This window comes from Bufo bufo, chromosome 2 (genome assembly GCF_905171765.1).
Source record: "Bufo bufo chromosome 2, aBufBuf1.1, whole genome shotgun sequence".
NCBI classification, from domain to species: Eukaryota; Metazoa; Chordata; class Amphibia; order Anura; family Bufonidae; genus Bufo; species Bufo bufo.
In genome coordinates this window covers 420,088,948-420,105,853 of record NC_053390.1, presented here as the reverse complement: position 1 = coordinate 420,105,853, position 16,906 = coordinate 420,088,948, and positions in this window count along the sequence as shown.

Here is a 16,906-nt window from a genome sequence, read left to right as displayed (position 1 = left end):
CGCTGAACATCAGCAAGGCAAGCCATGGCCGTGTAAGATCTTCTAAAATAACCAGAGATTTTCCTGGCCTGCAGGCAAAACGTTCTGGACCCCGGGGTATTTGGAAACGAATCGCTGCACAACTAAGTTCAGGACGTGTGCCATGCACGGCACGTGTGTCATTTTGCCCTGTTTCAGCGCGCTCAGCAGATTGGCACCTTTGTCGCACACCACTACACCAACTGTCAAATTGAGCGGGGTTAGCCACTGATCGGCCTGTGACCGAAGAGCTGAAAGCAGTGCAGGACGGGTGTGGCTCTTGGCTTCCAGGCACGACAGTCGTAGCACAGCATGGCAGCATCTCACCTGGCACGTCGAATAGGTTCTGGGCAGCTTGGGGGGGTGCAGCGGAAGAGGCGGTAGCAGTGTAAAAGGAGGAGTCAGCCGAGGAGGAGACGGAGGATAGAGTAGGAGAAGAAGAGACCGGCCTGCATGCAATCCGTGGCGGTAACACCAAATCCACACTGGTGCCACGGGTTACATGCTTGATGGCAGTCAGAAGGTTCACCCAGTGGACAGTAAAAGTTATGCACCTTCCCTGCCCATGTTTGCTAGACCACGTGTCTGTGGTCAGGTGTATCTTAGCACCGACACTGTGTGCCAGAGATATATTAACTTACCGCTGAACGTGGCCATATAGTTCCTGAGAAAAATATTTCCTTCCGGGGACCTTCCATTGGCCACAAATTTTCTAAAGGCCTCCGAGTCCACCAATTTATATGGCAGTAGTTAGCGGGCTAGCAATTCCGACAAGCCAGCGGTCAGCCGTTGGGCAAGAGGATTATCCGGCGTCATAATTTTTTTTACACTAGAACATTTGGGCCATGGAAGCCTGCCTTGTGCCAGATGAACGCGACGGCGGCACAGTGGAAGGTGGAGTGGAGGACAAATTGGAGGATAGAGAGGAAGAGGCAGGACGTGGAGCGCCGGGAGTGTGGCTTTGTGGGTTCTGACGGCGTTGCCCCCGCTGGGCTCGGTGATGGGAGGCCAGGTGCCTTCTTACTGCGTTCGTCCCTAGGTGAGTGTTGGGCTTACCACGACTTATGTGTTGACAGTACAGGCTGCAGATGGCAACACTATTGTCAGCAGCTGACACGTTAAAAAAAGCCCACACTGCGGAGCCATGTGCCGGCATCCTGGGAGCGCAAGATGTGACCGTGCCTAGTGGATGGCTCGCTCCAGATACACTTACAGTCTGCTTTTTGCCTCCTGTGCACTGCGAGTTCTGCCTGCTTCTCCTCCCTATCTGGTGCTCCGTCTCCCCCTCTGAACTCCCCTCCTCTCTTGTGGACCGTTGCTACCTCCTGTTCCTAATCCAATACCAAGAATGGCTGCACATCGGTAAGGTCAGGGAATGGATGGGAAAATAATTCCTCTGACTCGAGTGGAGGGGCTATGGTGGTGGTGTCTTTGGGGGTGCACAAAGCAGAGAGTGAGGAGGGTGCAGATACAGAGGATGAGGAGGGTGCAGAAGCAGAAAGCTGAGTGAGCCACTCAACCAACTCTGGTGCGTCCTTTGACATAATCGCACGCACCTTCTCCAACTTACCACTTAGGCTCCGGTCTGGTGCACCTGCCCGAACCCTACCACCACTGTGGAACGGCCTGCCTCTTCCTCTGCCTGTCATTTTCAAAATGACCCTGTGCCAAAGTCCCAAGAGAAGAGCAGTATTTGTGTAAGTTTATATATGGCGGGCCTCAGTCAGTTGTTAGTTGAATCTGGTATACCACCCTCGGGCCTCTAGCACACAAATGGTTTTTTTGTCTGTTTATGTTCCGTTTTTTTGCGTTCAGTATACTGACCGTATACGGAACCATTAATTTTTATGGATCTGCAAAAAAAACGGAAGGTACTCTGTATGCCTTCTGTTTCCGTATTTCCGTTTCGTTCAAAGATAGAACATGTCGTATTATTGTCCACATAACAGACAAGGATAGTATGGTTCTATCAGGGGCCAGCTGTTGCGTTCTGCAAAAAACGGAATGCACACGGACGTCATCCACATTTTTTGCGGATCTGTTTTTTGTGGATCGCAAAATACTGAAAAAGCCATACGGTCGTGTGCAAGAGGCCTCAAGCAGTAATTTTGTGGACGCAGGTACTGTATATGGAAAACCTCTATCACTATTTTGTGGAAGCTGATATATGGCAGGCCTCAATTAGTTGTTAGGCTACTTTCACACTTGCGTCATGGACGGATCCGTTCAGATAATACAATCGTCTGCATCAGTTCAGAACGGATCCGTTTGTATTATCTTTAACATAGCCAAGACGGATCCGTCTTGAACACCATTGAAAGTCAATGGAGGACGGATCCGTTTTCTTTTGTGCCAGTGAAAACGGATCCGTCCCCATTGACTTACATTGTGTGCCAGGACAGATCCATTTGGCTCAGTTTCATCAGAAGGACACCAAAATACTGCAAGCAGCGTTTTGGTGTCCGTCTCCAAAGCGGAATGGAGACTGAACTGATGCAAACTGATGCATTCTGAGCGGATCCTTTTCCATTCAGAATGCATTAGAATGCAAACTGATTCATTTTGGACCGCTTGTGAGAGCCCTGAACGGATCTCACAAACGGAAAGCCAAAATGCGAGTGTGAAAGTAGACTTAGTTGAAGCAGGTATATCAAAACCCACAATCTGTATTTTGTGGACGCAGGTATTTGGAAAACCTCTATCACTATTTTGTGAAAGCTGATATACACTCACCTAAAGAATTATTAGGAACACCATACTAATACGGTGTTGGACCCCCTTTTGCCTTCAGAATTGCCTTAATTCTACGTGGCATTGATTCAACAAGGTGCTGATAGCATTCTTTAGAAATGTTGGCCCATATTGATAGGATAGCATCTTGCAGTTGATGGAGATTTGAGGGATGCACATCCAGGGCACGAAGCTCCCATTCCACCATATCCCAAAGATGCTCTATTGGGTTGAGATCTTTTGACTGTGGGGGCCATTTTAGTACAGTGAACTCATTGTCATGTTCAAGAAACCAATTTGAAATGATTCGAGCTTTGTGACATGGTGCATTATCCTGCTGGAAGTAGCTATCAGAGGATCCATACATGTTCTAATTCTGTTTACGCCAAATTCAGACTCTACCATTTGAATGTCTCAACAGAAATCGAGACTCATCAGACCAGGCAACATTTTTCCAGTCTTCAACAGTCCAATTTTGGTGAGCTCGTGCAAATTGTAGCCTCTTTTTCCTATTTGTAGTGGAGATGAGTGGTACCCGGTGGGGTCTTCTGCTGTTGTAGCCCATCCGCCTCAAGGTTGTGCGTGTTGTGGCTTCACAAATGCTTTGCTGCATACCTCGGTTGTAACGAGTGTTTATTTCAGTCAACGTTGCTCTTCTATCAGCTTGAATCAGTCGGCATATTCTCCTCTGAACTCTAGCATCCACAACATTTTTGCCCACAGGACTGCCGCATACTAGATGTTTTTCCCTTTTCACACCATTCTTTGTAAACCCTAGAAATGGTTGTGCGTGAAAATCCCAGTAACTGAGCAGATTGTGAAATGCTCAGACCGGCCCGTCTGGCACCAACAACCATGCCACGCTCAAAATTGCTTAAATCACCTTTCTTTCCCATTCTGACATTCAGTTTGGAGTTCAGGAGATTGTCTGTCACGGCCACGGTTCTGGCCGTGACTCCTTGGGAGCCGCATACAGTTGCCCGCGGTTTGGGTTGTTGTTTCAACCGCAGCTTGAGGCTTGATGTAGTTTGCCTCAAGTGCGGTTGCCGCGAACAACAGGTATGTGTGCGGTCCCTTTGGAGTTTGTGTGTCTGTATGTATGCACTAATGTATGTCTGTGTGCACTCTGTTTTATGTTTGGTGTGCACTGACATCTTCCCCTCACTGTGGTTGCCCGTGGCAACGTTTGGTTGTAGTGTGTACATGTGGTGGCAGTGTCCCGGCCTTCGGGCTGACTCCCAGGACACGGTTGCCACCCATGTCATTGCTTGCGGCAACAGCACAGTGTGACTTAGGTGTTGGACACTTTCCCTTTAAGTTGATGTCTTCCCTTCCCTGGTGTTGGAAGGGTTTACTTCCTTCCTAGTGTGTGTGTGCACTGGGTGTGTCCGATTGTGGGTGTGGCTGCATGGGCTATATAGCCTCAGTTAAGACATGATGTCTGAGGGGTACTCCAGCCTTGTTGTAAGCTGGAGGAACTCTCCTGGTCACATTTCCATCTGCCAGTGAGGGCCACCCTTGTGGTCATAAATTGTGATACTCCATGTTATGTGATGTTCAGTTTGATATTTTCCTGTTGTATATTGGTGCAGCTATGGATCTGGGTTCCTGTGTGTGGTTGTGTGTTTGCTGGGTTCATTGAATGTTGTGTGGACTTCAGCTTGCCTGCACAGGGATCCAGTCAGCAAGGCTGTGGCAGGTAAGTGGAACTAGTTCACATTACCTGCCATATCCATAGGACTGTTTGTGTTCCCCTTTTTCCCAGCAGCTTGGCCAGTGAGACTCCTCTTCCTTCGTGTCCAGAAGGAACAGGTCGTCTTACCCTGCTCCTAGGTGAGGGCCATCTTGAGGGCTAGCAGGGACTTCTAGGTTCAGGAGCATGAGCCCTCCTACCATCAAGGTTGGCTCATGTAGCTAGGAGTCAGGGTCAGGTTAGGGATGCGTTTAGGAGGTGACCTGCTCCCTAATCCTGTCGTCCTGGTCGAGCAGCGACCATCATCTCTGTTCATCGCACCGCTGAGGGTTTTCCCCATCCTCAGCCGTGACATTGTCTTGACCAGGAGCACACCCCTAAATGCATTGAAGCAACTGCCATGTGATTGGTTGACTAGATAATTGCATTAATGAAAAATAGAACAGGTGTTCCTAATAATTCTTTAGGTGAGTGTATAGGCCTCAATCAGTTGTTAGTTGAAGCTGGTATATCACCCTCAAGCAGTAATTTTGTGGGTGCAGGTATATGGAAAACCTCTATCACTATTTTGTGGAAGCTGATAGATCGCAGCCCTCAATGAGTATTTTCTGGAAGCATACAAATACACTATAATATAATTTCTATGTTAGAAAGTATATTATAAGTATATCACACCCCTCTGTGTATCACACCTATCGATAGCACAATGTTGCCAGTCCCTAAAAAGACTTTTGTGGCCCTTTGGTGTCCCTAAGTTTCTAACAGCCTGTCCCTGCTCCAAAATGCAACCTCTCCCTACGTTGGCAAAACACATAATGTAAAATGGCTGCCAGATTGGGTTCTGTTATAGGGTTGGGGGGGGTGTCCGTGTGCTGAAACGTCTCAATTGGCTGTCCTGTCCCACCTGATGGATGTGTCATGGGTCAAAGTTTGGCGCAATGCAAAAGAATATGGCGTGCGCGGACATCGCCATATGTTCGCATGTTCGGCGGATCGCGAACACGCAAAGTTCGCAGCGAACCGACCGCCGGGGCGAACCGCAAGGCCATCATTACTCACTATATCAGAAACTACTATGACAGTTTAGCATTCAGCTTTGTAGCTGAGTGGATAAGGTCCTTGCCTCTAATGTAAATTGTTGAGAGTTCAAATTCCAGCACTAACTTTTCAGAAATTAGATTAAATACACTGGGGTGTCCCCAAGCACTGACTCCATATATGGATATAGCCATATATGGAGTCAGAGCAGGGACTCCTAAGCCAAACTAGAGTCCCGACACCCTCCCCTCTTCAGAGCAGGGGGTGCCTGGGGTTCTTCCATTGTGCTCGGTAGAACACCCGAGCATCGCGAAGTGTTCTACTCAAGCACTTTGGTGCTTGATCAACATTAGTAGTATATGCTGTGATTAACCTTATGTTTATTTGCACCAACAGGTTCTGTACCAAAAGGAGAAACTACCAGGATTATTGAGAGGTCTTGGGAACTGCATCAATACCTGGGAGGGAATATGGCCTCCGGCTGGCAGTTGGACCTATCCCATCTGAAGTACCTCTGGGCTATGATGTCAGCTCCAAGATATCTAAAAATGGGGGAATTGTGAGGGATGAGAATCCATTTTGTATAAATATGTCCTCCATCTTGCACATATGTGGAAAATTACTGAGACAGCTGCAAAGGATGAGTGGGGAGGGAGTCTCTGTGTATCCTAGCTTCAAGGCTAGGGTAAGGCAGCTCCCTGGCTTCCCCCTTATCAGAGTTTGATGTCCAAGAATGTTATGTTTTGGTTTCTAATTTCACAGAAACTTCTTAATTAATTAAGAATTACATTTTATGAATAACCAACCAATTCATTAGTTTCGATTTCCACCCCCTTGGTGGTGTGCCAGATTTGTCTATGATTATCTGCATAAAGAAACATGCTTGTATGGAATAAAGTAGAGAGTGTATCTGATTCAGCGATGCGCCTGTGTCAGCTCTCTAAATTCTCATGAGAATATCTCAATTTGGATCCCGACAATTATAGAGATGGGGGTTTGCCCTAACAGTGTATTGGACAGCACCTGGAACCCAGATAGGGATGATGATGAGGAGGTGACATTAGAGGAACAGGGTGGTGGCAACGATGGCAATAAAGAGCAGAGCCAACATACCGCCAATCACAACTACTAACAGATGATATAGTGATTACCAAGATGGAAATAAAAATGATCTGTTTTGCATTATGACTGCTTACTGGCCCAACTTTATTTCTGCATTATACAGGTTTTCCATATTATAGATTAGGCAAATGCAAGATGGGTTCGACCACTGAGACCCCCAACATCTCAAGAATGGGTAACATACCTACCACGTTCCAACTCCAGGGCTAGTTTCACATCAGCATATTTCTTCCTGGAAATACACTCCATATGACACCCATATTTCCCAGACCCACTGTGGCTCAGACAGCCTGAACTCACTGCATCATTGTGATCTATGATGCTGTGAGTTCAAGCCTACTCACAGGTCTACTTTCCAATACTCACATGATGCTGTGAGTACAGGACAGCAGCAGACTCATGGTCAGGCTTAAACTCAAGGCATCAGAGATCACTGTGAGATCAGACGTCACTATGAGTGCAAGCAGTGAGCACATGGAGCATATTTCCAGGAAAGGACACACTCATGTGAAATAAGCCTTATGGACAGCAGGAGTTGAAAAGGTTTGATTCCATATTTCCCACAAAATAGTGGGCCATGGACACGCTCATTTTTCACTCCCCACTGCAACATGGCAACGGAAATTTATTCTATTAATTGGTGGGGTATACAGAGTTTGAGCTGTCAAGCATCTCACATTTACCACAAATTTACATATGCTGGTATGTTACAGTAAAAGAGAGGTTAAAAATAAAAATGCCACAAGAAATAACAGTTCATAAACAAAAGTCAGAAAATAAAAAAAAGATACAATAATCAATGTTTTGTAAGAAAATAAAGCTTACTGAATACTTCCAACTAGCAAATCATACTTACATGCTTAGTGTCCCTACAACATGAAACGTCGTCCCTCAAGTGAATGTATCGCCTATATTTTTATTACTAAATTAAAACCAAACACTATTTATCTAAACAGTTTTATTTAGCTATTTTTTTTCTAAAGAGGACCTGTAACCAATTACTTGCAATCCGCATGGAATAATAATTCTGGAGAATCTATTCTTATGACTCTATCTTGTGCCATTCCTTTATTATTACTGATGAATGAATTACAATTAAGTTTCAACTGGTTGTTACCAGTTCTGGGTGTGTCCCTGCGCAATCTGACACTGGCTGATTGGAGAGTGTCAGACTGTGCAGGGACACCTCTCCCCCCAACTGGTAACACCAATTTGGATTTTCATTGCAGATTGCTACCAATTCATTCATAACTTCTCGCAGGAATAATAAAGAAATGGCACACTTTCTTGACATATGTCAGGAGAGGTTACAAGTAGGGATGAGTGAAGCGAGCTTCGGATGCAAGATTAGATTTTTGTACTTGAAAAACATTTTAAAACTTGGTTCCGAAGTCGGCTTCAGTACTGAGGTACCAATTGGTACCGAAGCCAACTTCAGATAGTTGTTTTAAAATAGTTTTTATAGGTTTTCAGTCTGAAAAAGACTGAGAGCACACCCTCCTTCTAGGAAGGCCTAGATGACAATTGTATCTAGCTCTGCCAGGGCCAGTCTGCACAGTTTTCAGAGTTTTGACATGGATCAGAAGGCTGTCCCTGGTGTTTCCAAGCAACGGATCCAGAAAATGCGTATGGCTTTCCTGTGCCATCCTCATTTTTTGCGGACTCTCTGGGCAAGATTTATCAAGACTGACGTACCCATATGCCAGTCTTGATCTTCTTGCACTAGTGTGAGATGCACTTACTTTATTAAGAGGAAGATGCCTCTTAATATATTAGGTGCCTCTCTGCCCTGTCATGCACCAGAAACTGAAGTCTACTCCAGCCAGGGGCTGACGTAGACTTCAGCTATAACTTCTGCCAGTTTCTGGTGAAAGCTATTTGTGCATACCCCTGCCCCTCCCCATTTTTCTCACCACTTCAGAAAAATGGCAAGAAACTTAAACTTAGTTGCAAATTATGGCGCACATATGGCATGCGCCTTAATTGTGGCATAAACTCTTTAATAAATGCTCTTCATTGACTTGAATGGGATCGTACACCACAGTTTGCAGCTAAGAATAGGACATGTTCTATAACTTGTAGAATCAACATGGACAGAACATTCATGACATCCGTGTGTTATTCCCATTTTTGGGAGGCACTGAAATGAAGGGAAAGGCATCCGGACCTTAAAAAATGCAGCTCAGACACGGATTCAAAAAATGATCTTGTGAATAACTGATATTGCCCCACCAAAAAATGTCTGAAATATTAAAGTATTAAAATAGCTGTCATGTACGGTGAATGCCGTGATTGAAAACAAAAATATAAAAATAACCAATTTTCCTTCACAAAAATGATGATGACCCCACGACAGCACCACACAGAGAGAGGATCTGCCTCCAGGGACAGGAAACCTACAGAATAAAAGGTGGAGCCTCTCTTCCCCTTCAGTGGATTTCAGAGCAACAGAGGGACTCCTACACAATTAATCATTCTGAACCAGCATATAGACAATATAATCAACATTATTTATCTTTTTTTTGCTACTCCATGTGAACACACAGAACCCATCACCAAGGGTGGGAATTAGGAAGGGTGCTGTCGTGGGGTCTGGAAAATCTGATTACCGGTAAGTGTAATCATCATTTTTCCCCCTCCCCCACGACAGCACCACAGAGAGAATTACAGAGGAATAGAACCCTTCCTAGGGAGGGACCACCGCTTGTAAAACTTTTCTACCGAAAGATAGATCAGAGGAAGAGTGCAGATCCAAACGGTAGTGACGGAAAAAGGTACAAGGAGAAGACCACGTGGCCGCCTTACAAATTTGCTCAATTGAAGCCTCCGACATTTTAGCCCAAGAAGTGGAAACAGAGCGAGTAGAGTGAGCCTTCACCGAGACTGGAGGAGACAGACCCTCCTCCAAGTAGGATTGTATAATACCCAGTGTAAGCCATCTAGACAAGGTACTCTTGGTAGCCTTCTTCCCTTTATTCAATCCTGAAAAGAGAATGAGCAAAGCAGAAGACTTTCTCCATCCTTCCGTAACTTTGAGATATTGTAACAAGCATCTCCGGACATCTAGAGTATGACATGCCATTTCCCCAGAATTTTGGGGATGGTCACAAAAGGAAGAAAGAATTATTTCTTGGGACCTATGAAATTTAGAGGACACTTTGGGTAAAAAGGCCGGATCAGGTTGAATAATGACTCTGTCACCCAGAACCCTAGTGAAGGGAGGATTAATGGAAATAGCCTGCAACTCGCTTATTCTTCTAGCAGTGGTGAGGGCTACCAATAAAACCATTTTGTAAGTAAGATGTTTTATGCTAGAAGAATCCAGGGGTGGTGCCTTGGTTAAGGAATTAAACACAAGATTAAGATCCCATTGGAAGAACCTGGCGGATAAGACTGGCGTCATCCTATCAACTGCTTTAAAAAAAATCTAATGATCCATGGATTTGAGGCAAAGTTTTGTTCAAATAGTACCGACAGGGCAGAGACCTGTATTTTAAGAGTACTCTTTGCCAGACCCAATGAAAGACAGTTCTGTAAAAAATTCCAGTACCTGGGAAATAGGGACAGATAAGGGTACATTTTTTGGGTTAAGTTTACCAAAATCTATAAACTTCTTCCAGGTTCTAGCGTAGATTGAAATAGTCACAGGTTTTCTGCTTTTAAGCAAAGTCTCAATGAGTTCCTGAGTGAACCCCTTCCTGATCAATAAGTTCCGCTCAAATTCCAAGCAGTCAGATCGAGACCACTGACTGCTGGATGAAAAACCAGACCCTGGGACAGCAGATCCGGGATGTCTGGTAGAATCCAGGGGTCTGATACCGACATGGTCCGGAGGAGAGTAAACCATGCCCTCTTGGGCCAGAAGGGGGCAATGAGGATAACCCTTGCCTTGTCCTTTCTGATCTTCTTCAGGACTGCTGGGATCAACTAGAAGGGGGAAAAGGCATAGGCTAGGGGGAAGTTCCACTTCAGAAGAAAGGCGCCCATCCCATAGGGGAACTCCCTGGGATTTAGCAAGCAAAAAAGGTCTACTTTCTTGTTCTGGCTTGAACCAAATAGATCTATTACCGGCATGCCCCAAGACTTTGTGACATGGTAAATATTGAATTGTTCAGGGACCACTCCTCTTGCTTCAAGGGGTACCTGCTTAGGAAATATGCAAGAACATTCTCCTTCCCTTTTATACGGAGAGCTGATACATGACTGACTTGTTTTTCGAATGTTTCTAGCAATCTTCCCGCTTCCCACCCTAGGGTTATCGATCTTGTTCCCCCCTGGTGATTCACATATGCCACGGTCACCTGATTGTCTGAGAGAATCCTCACGTGACCCGTGCCAAGAAGGGACTGAGAAGCTTTCACGGCCAGTCTTACCGCTAATAATTCTTTCCGATTGGAAGAGAACAATCTCTGACTTGGGGACCGTAGACCCTGAAAACTGTACCATTGAATATGGGCTCCCCACCCCCAAGGGCTTGCATCCGTGGTCAGGACAATAGGATCTGGATAGGACCAAGGGACTCCCTGAACTAGATTGTCCCTGTCCATCCACCAGGATAGACTCTTTACTGTCGTGTTTTAAATTTGTATTCTGGCATCCAATGCCCCCTTGAATTTTTTGAAGGCTGTTAAAATCTCTGACTGTAACTGGCAGGAGTGAAGTTGTGCCCACTCCACCGAAGGGATGCAGGAAACTAGAGACCCCAGAACTGACATTGCCTTCCGAAGAGTCAGAGAGGTGGAGGAAAGTGACCTGATTTGTTTCCAAATTTTAGAAATTTTTTCCTCTGGAAGATATACCTTCTGTGTTTCTGAATTCAAAACCAGACCCAGAAACCTCTGTATTTTTACCAGTTTTAATCTGGATTTTTTGCAGTTTATTATCCACCCCAGTTCTTGAAAAGTCTGTACAACCATCTGAATGTTCTTCTTGCAATAGAGCCGGGAATCCGCTATGATCAAAAAATCATCCAGGTATGGAACTATCAACACATTCTTGATCCTTATAAATGAAACCATCTCTGCTACTACCTTTGTGAATATTCTTGGGGCCATGGACAGGCCAAAGGGCAATGCCTGGAACTGATATTGTTGAATGTGACCCTCCATCGGAATCACCACCCTGAAGTATTTCTGAAATTCCTGGTGCAAAGGAATATGAAAATAGGCGTCTTTTAAATCTATCACTGCCATGAAATAATGAGGAAAAAGAAGCTGGACCGTATTCCTCATTGTCTCCATTTTGAACTTTTTGTACACCAGAAATTTGTTCAAATCCCTCAGATTGATGATAGTCCTGTGAGAACCATCTGACTTTGGAACTAGAAAAAGATGGGAGAAATGGCCTTCGGATTGCTCTTCTAGAGGAACAGGAATCAGGACATCTTTCTTTATAAGGTCTAATACTTCCTTTATTATGGGATAACAGCCTTTTATACAAATGCTTTTTGTAATAACGAACCTTTGCGGAGGCAAGGAAAGGAATTCTGGTTTTAGACCTGAACGAATGACCTCCAAGACCCAAGGCACCGCAATCTTTTCCCAGGGTGATCGGAAGAATATTAGCCTTCCTCCCATTCTTGATCTGTCATCATTGTTGAGGTTGTTTCTTATTTGTAGAGGAAGAGTTTCCAAATAGGAATCCTCTCTCCCCCCAAATTCTTGGATCTAAATCTCTGGTCTTTATCTCTGACTGGTCTTCTACCCGCGTTATTCCTATAGGGACAAAAGGACTGCCTATTCCTAGAACCAAATACCCCGAAAGGGTTAGGGACCGGAAACCTTCTTTTCCTATCAGCTGCTTTCTCTTATATTTTCTAACAATGAAGGCGGCTTGTCTGATATGGTCTTGTCGATGCAAGCTTGGCATAGTTTCTTCCCATAAGAAGAAGATAGCGATGTCCTACAGAGCACACACTCTTAGTTTTTTCGTTTTGCCAGCATCTTCTTAGGTTTAGGATGGAAAAAAGACAATACAAAGGGCCAAAAATGAGATGGAGTATTATAAATGAGCCACTTACCCCAAGAAAGATTGATCAACTACCGGGATGGGATTCACTATTTCTCCCTCTGCAGATTCTTGTCTTCTTTCTTCCTCCATGGCAGAAAAGAGGAAGTAGGGAGCCTATTCACTAAGGAAAAATTGAAAAACCCTTAATACGCACATTACTAATGGTGAGGGAATCGTTTAGAGGAAAGGGATCTCCATACATTCAGTCAAGCGCAGACTGTCCTGTAATAGCTCAGGGACTGGTCTGGCTTGTTCTCTTACATACCGCACAAGCGGCGTCCCCCACAGGAAGCGCGTCATCACGTGCACTGCTCCTGCGTATCACGACCACTGCTCCTGCGTATCACGACCTCCCGGAAGACGCCCCCCACGTGACCTTGCCGTAAACGCGTCATCACGCGCACCACCTTCCGGAAGTGACCTGGCGCGACGTCACATGGCCGGAAGCGTTCCACACCGGCCCGCTATTTTCAGAAAAAAAGTGCGGCAGAGCCTTGCCCCAAGGATGCCCGCATGTCGCGTCCGCTCCCAGATGGAGCTTTCATGGGGCAGAGCTCTCCCTGAGAGGTAACCCACATGCCTGCCGAAGATACAGAGGGCCCCCGGAGCACCTCCATACCCTAGGGTCCTGTCAGCCTGCCCAGCAGCGCGATGGACCCCGGCAGCTACCGTCAGCCCTCTAGGGAGCCCTAGGAATCATAGACCGACGGTAAGAAACCTAAAAGGAAAAAACTGTAGGTCTCCCACTCCAGGGACAGGAAACCACTTAAGGGGGTAGAGAGGCTCCACTTTTTTATTCTGTAGGTTTCCTGTCCCTGGGGGCGGATCCCTCTCTCTGTGGTGATGTCATGGGGGAGAGGGAAAAAAGTCAATAAAACGTAATCCAAAATTTGTATAGTGCCTATAAAAACTATAGCTCACCCCCCCCTAAAAATGAGGCTTCACACAGCTCTGTAAACATAAATGTAAAAAAAAAAAAAAAGTTATGGCTGTCAGAATATGGTAATGCAAAGAAATTTGTTTTGTAAAGGTTATTTTTTTGAAGTAGTAAAACATAAAAAATACATTACTACTGACTCGAAGAATTAGGTTACTTTCACACTAGCGTTTCTACTGGATCCAGCAGGGTTCAGCAAAAACGATTTTGTTACTAATAATACAACCGTCTGCATCCGTTATGAACAGATCCGGTTGTGTTATCTGTAACATTGCCAAGACGGATCCGTCATGAACTCCATTGAAAGTCAATGGAGGACGTATACGTTTTCTATTGTGTCAGAGAAAACGGATCCGTCCACATTGACTTGCATTGGGGGTCTTGCCGGATCCGTCTTGCTTCGCATCCCAGGATGAAAAGCAAAATACAACATGTTACGGTTTGCTCTCCGGTTTGGGTATGCAACTAAACGGAACGGAATGCATTTTGGAGCATTCCATTCTGTTCAGTTTTGTCCCCATTGACAATGAATGGGGACTGAATCGTTTTTATTCCGGTATTGAGCCCCTATGACGGATCTCAATACCGAAAAACTAAAACTAGTGTGAAAGTAGCCCAAGACTGCACACAGTGAAAGCCGGAAATACAAAACCCCAAAAACCATAGCGGAATTTATTTTTTCAATTTCACTCTATAGTTTTCACATCTTCCAATCCAAGCAAGCTATGGTAAATTATATAATGCCAATAAAAAGTACGACTTGTTCCACAAAAAATAAGTCTTCAAATAGCTATGTAAAACCAAAATTACAAAAGTTATGCCTCTTGGAAGACAGAAAGCAAAAAACGAAAGCGTAAAAATGAAAATTGGCCCAGTCCTTAAAGGGAACCTGTCACTAGTGATGGACGAACATCTGCCGGGACGGTTCGCCAACGCGATCAAATGTTTGCGAACCGCAAGTTTGCAGCGGGTCCCATTCATTTTAATGGCAGGCGAATCTGAAAAACCTTCAGCACATATTTGCAGCCAAGAAATAATTACTAGAAGTGCACAAATAGTCCCACAACATGGACAGTGACATACCAGATGTATTATTCGAATTTGCGATCTCCATTTATTAATTTTTTTCAATGCAAAATATCGGCAATATATTTTTTGCATACGCACATGCGCAAATGCACTATACAGTACCCAAATGCACTATAAAGAAAGTATATTGGTATATAACACCCCGCTTCAATCAGTTTTATTGGGGGGGGGGGGGGGGGACTGGTATAGCACCCCAAAATAGTGCCAATCAAACCGTCGTCTCATCCTGCAAAAATCATACCCTACCCAAGATAATCGCCCAAAAACTCAAAAAACTATGGCTCTCGGACTATGGAGACACTAAAACATGATTTTTTGGTTTCAAAAATGAAATAATTGTGTAAAACGTACATAAATTAAAGAAAGTTGACATATTAGGTATCGCCGCGTTCGTAATAACCTGCTCTATAAAAATACCACATGATCTAACCTGTCAGATGAATTTTGTAAATAACAAAAAATTAAAACGGTGCCAAAACAGCTATTTCTTGTTACCTAGCCTCACAAAAAGTGTAATATAGAGCAACCAAAAATCATATGTACCCTAAAATAGTACCAACAAAACTGCCACCCTATCCCATAAATTCCAAAATGGGGTCACTTTTTTGGAGTTTCTACTCTAGGGGTGCATCAGGGGGGCTTCAAATGGGACATGGTGTCAAAAAAACAGTCCAGCAAAATCTGCCTTCCAAAAACCGTGTCATTCCTTTCCTTCTGCGCCCTGCCGTGTGCCCATACAGCAGTATACGACCACATATGGGGTGTTTCTGTAAACTACAGAATCAGGGCCATAAATATTGAGTTTTGTTTGGCTGTTAACCCTTGCTTTGTTACTGGGAAAAAATGGATTAAAATTGAAAACTTTCCAAAAAATTGAAATTCTGAAATTTCATCTCCATTTGCCAATAACTCTTGTGGAACACCTAAAGGGTTAACAAAGTTTGTAAAATCAGTTTTGAATACCTTGAGGGGTGTAGTTTCTTAGATGGGGTCACTTTTATGGAGTTTCTACTCCAGGGGTGCATCAGCGGGGCTTCAAATGGGACATGGTGTAAATAAACCGGTCCAGCAAAATCTGCCTTCTAAAAACCACACGGCGCACCTTTCCCTCTACGCCCTACTGTGTGCCCGTACAGTAGTTTATGGCCACATATGGGGTGCTTCTGCAAACTACAGAATCAGGGCAATAAATATTGAGTTTTGTTTGGCTGTTAACCTTGCTTTGTTACTGGAAAAAATGGATTAAAATGGAAAATTTGGCCAAAAAAAAAAATAATTATCTAAATTCTGAAATGTTATCTCCATTTGCCATTAACTCTTGTGGAACATCTAAAGGGTTAACGACATTTGTAAAATCAGTTTTGAATACCTTGAGGGGTGTAGTTTCTAGAATGGGGTAATTTTTGGGTGGTTTCTATTATGTAAGCCTCACAAAGTGACTTCAGATGTGAACTGGCCCTGAAAAAGTTTTATTTTTTTTAATTTCTGAAAAATTTCAAGATTTGCTTCTAAACTTCTAATGTCCCCAAAAAATAAAATGTCATTCCCAAAATGATCCAAACATGAAGTAGACATATGGGGAATGTAAAGTAATAACTATTTTTGGAGGTATTACTATGTATTATAGAAGTAGAGAAATTGAAACTTGGAAATTTGCTAAATTTTTCAAATTATTAATATGATTATTTTATTATATTATCATTTTGACCAAAATTGGCTTTGTCCTTTAAATAGGGCAAAAAATGGCAGGAAATGACTGGTAGTCGGGGCCATGGATAACTGTAGCTGCCATTTTGTATGGTATGAGGGGGTTACTACCAATGTCATGTTAGTGCATTGTGCTTATAATAAAGCTTAAAGGGGTTGTCTCACTTCAACACATGGCATTTATCATGTAGAGAAAGTTAATACAAGGCACTTACTAATGTATTGTTATTGTCCATATTGCATCCTTTGCTGGCTGGATTTATTTTTTAATCACATTATACACTGCTTGTTTCCATGGTTATGACCACCCTGCAATCCATGGTGGTCGTGGTACATTGAGACAACCCCTTTAACGCTACTAGGTAAAGACAGTATCTAGGTAAAGCTTGGTATCGCGCTCAGCCCCATTCCCTTCTACGGGGCTGAGCCACACCTAGGCCACATGACCGGTGAACATGTCAAACACTGGCCTAGGAAAAGCTGTGAGAAGGCCGCAAAGCTACTGTGAGTGCTGGTGCCTTCTCAAACAGCTGATCGGCGTTGTCCAAAGACATACTGATAGG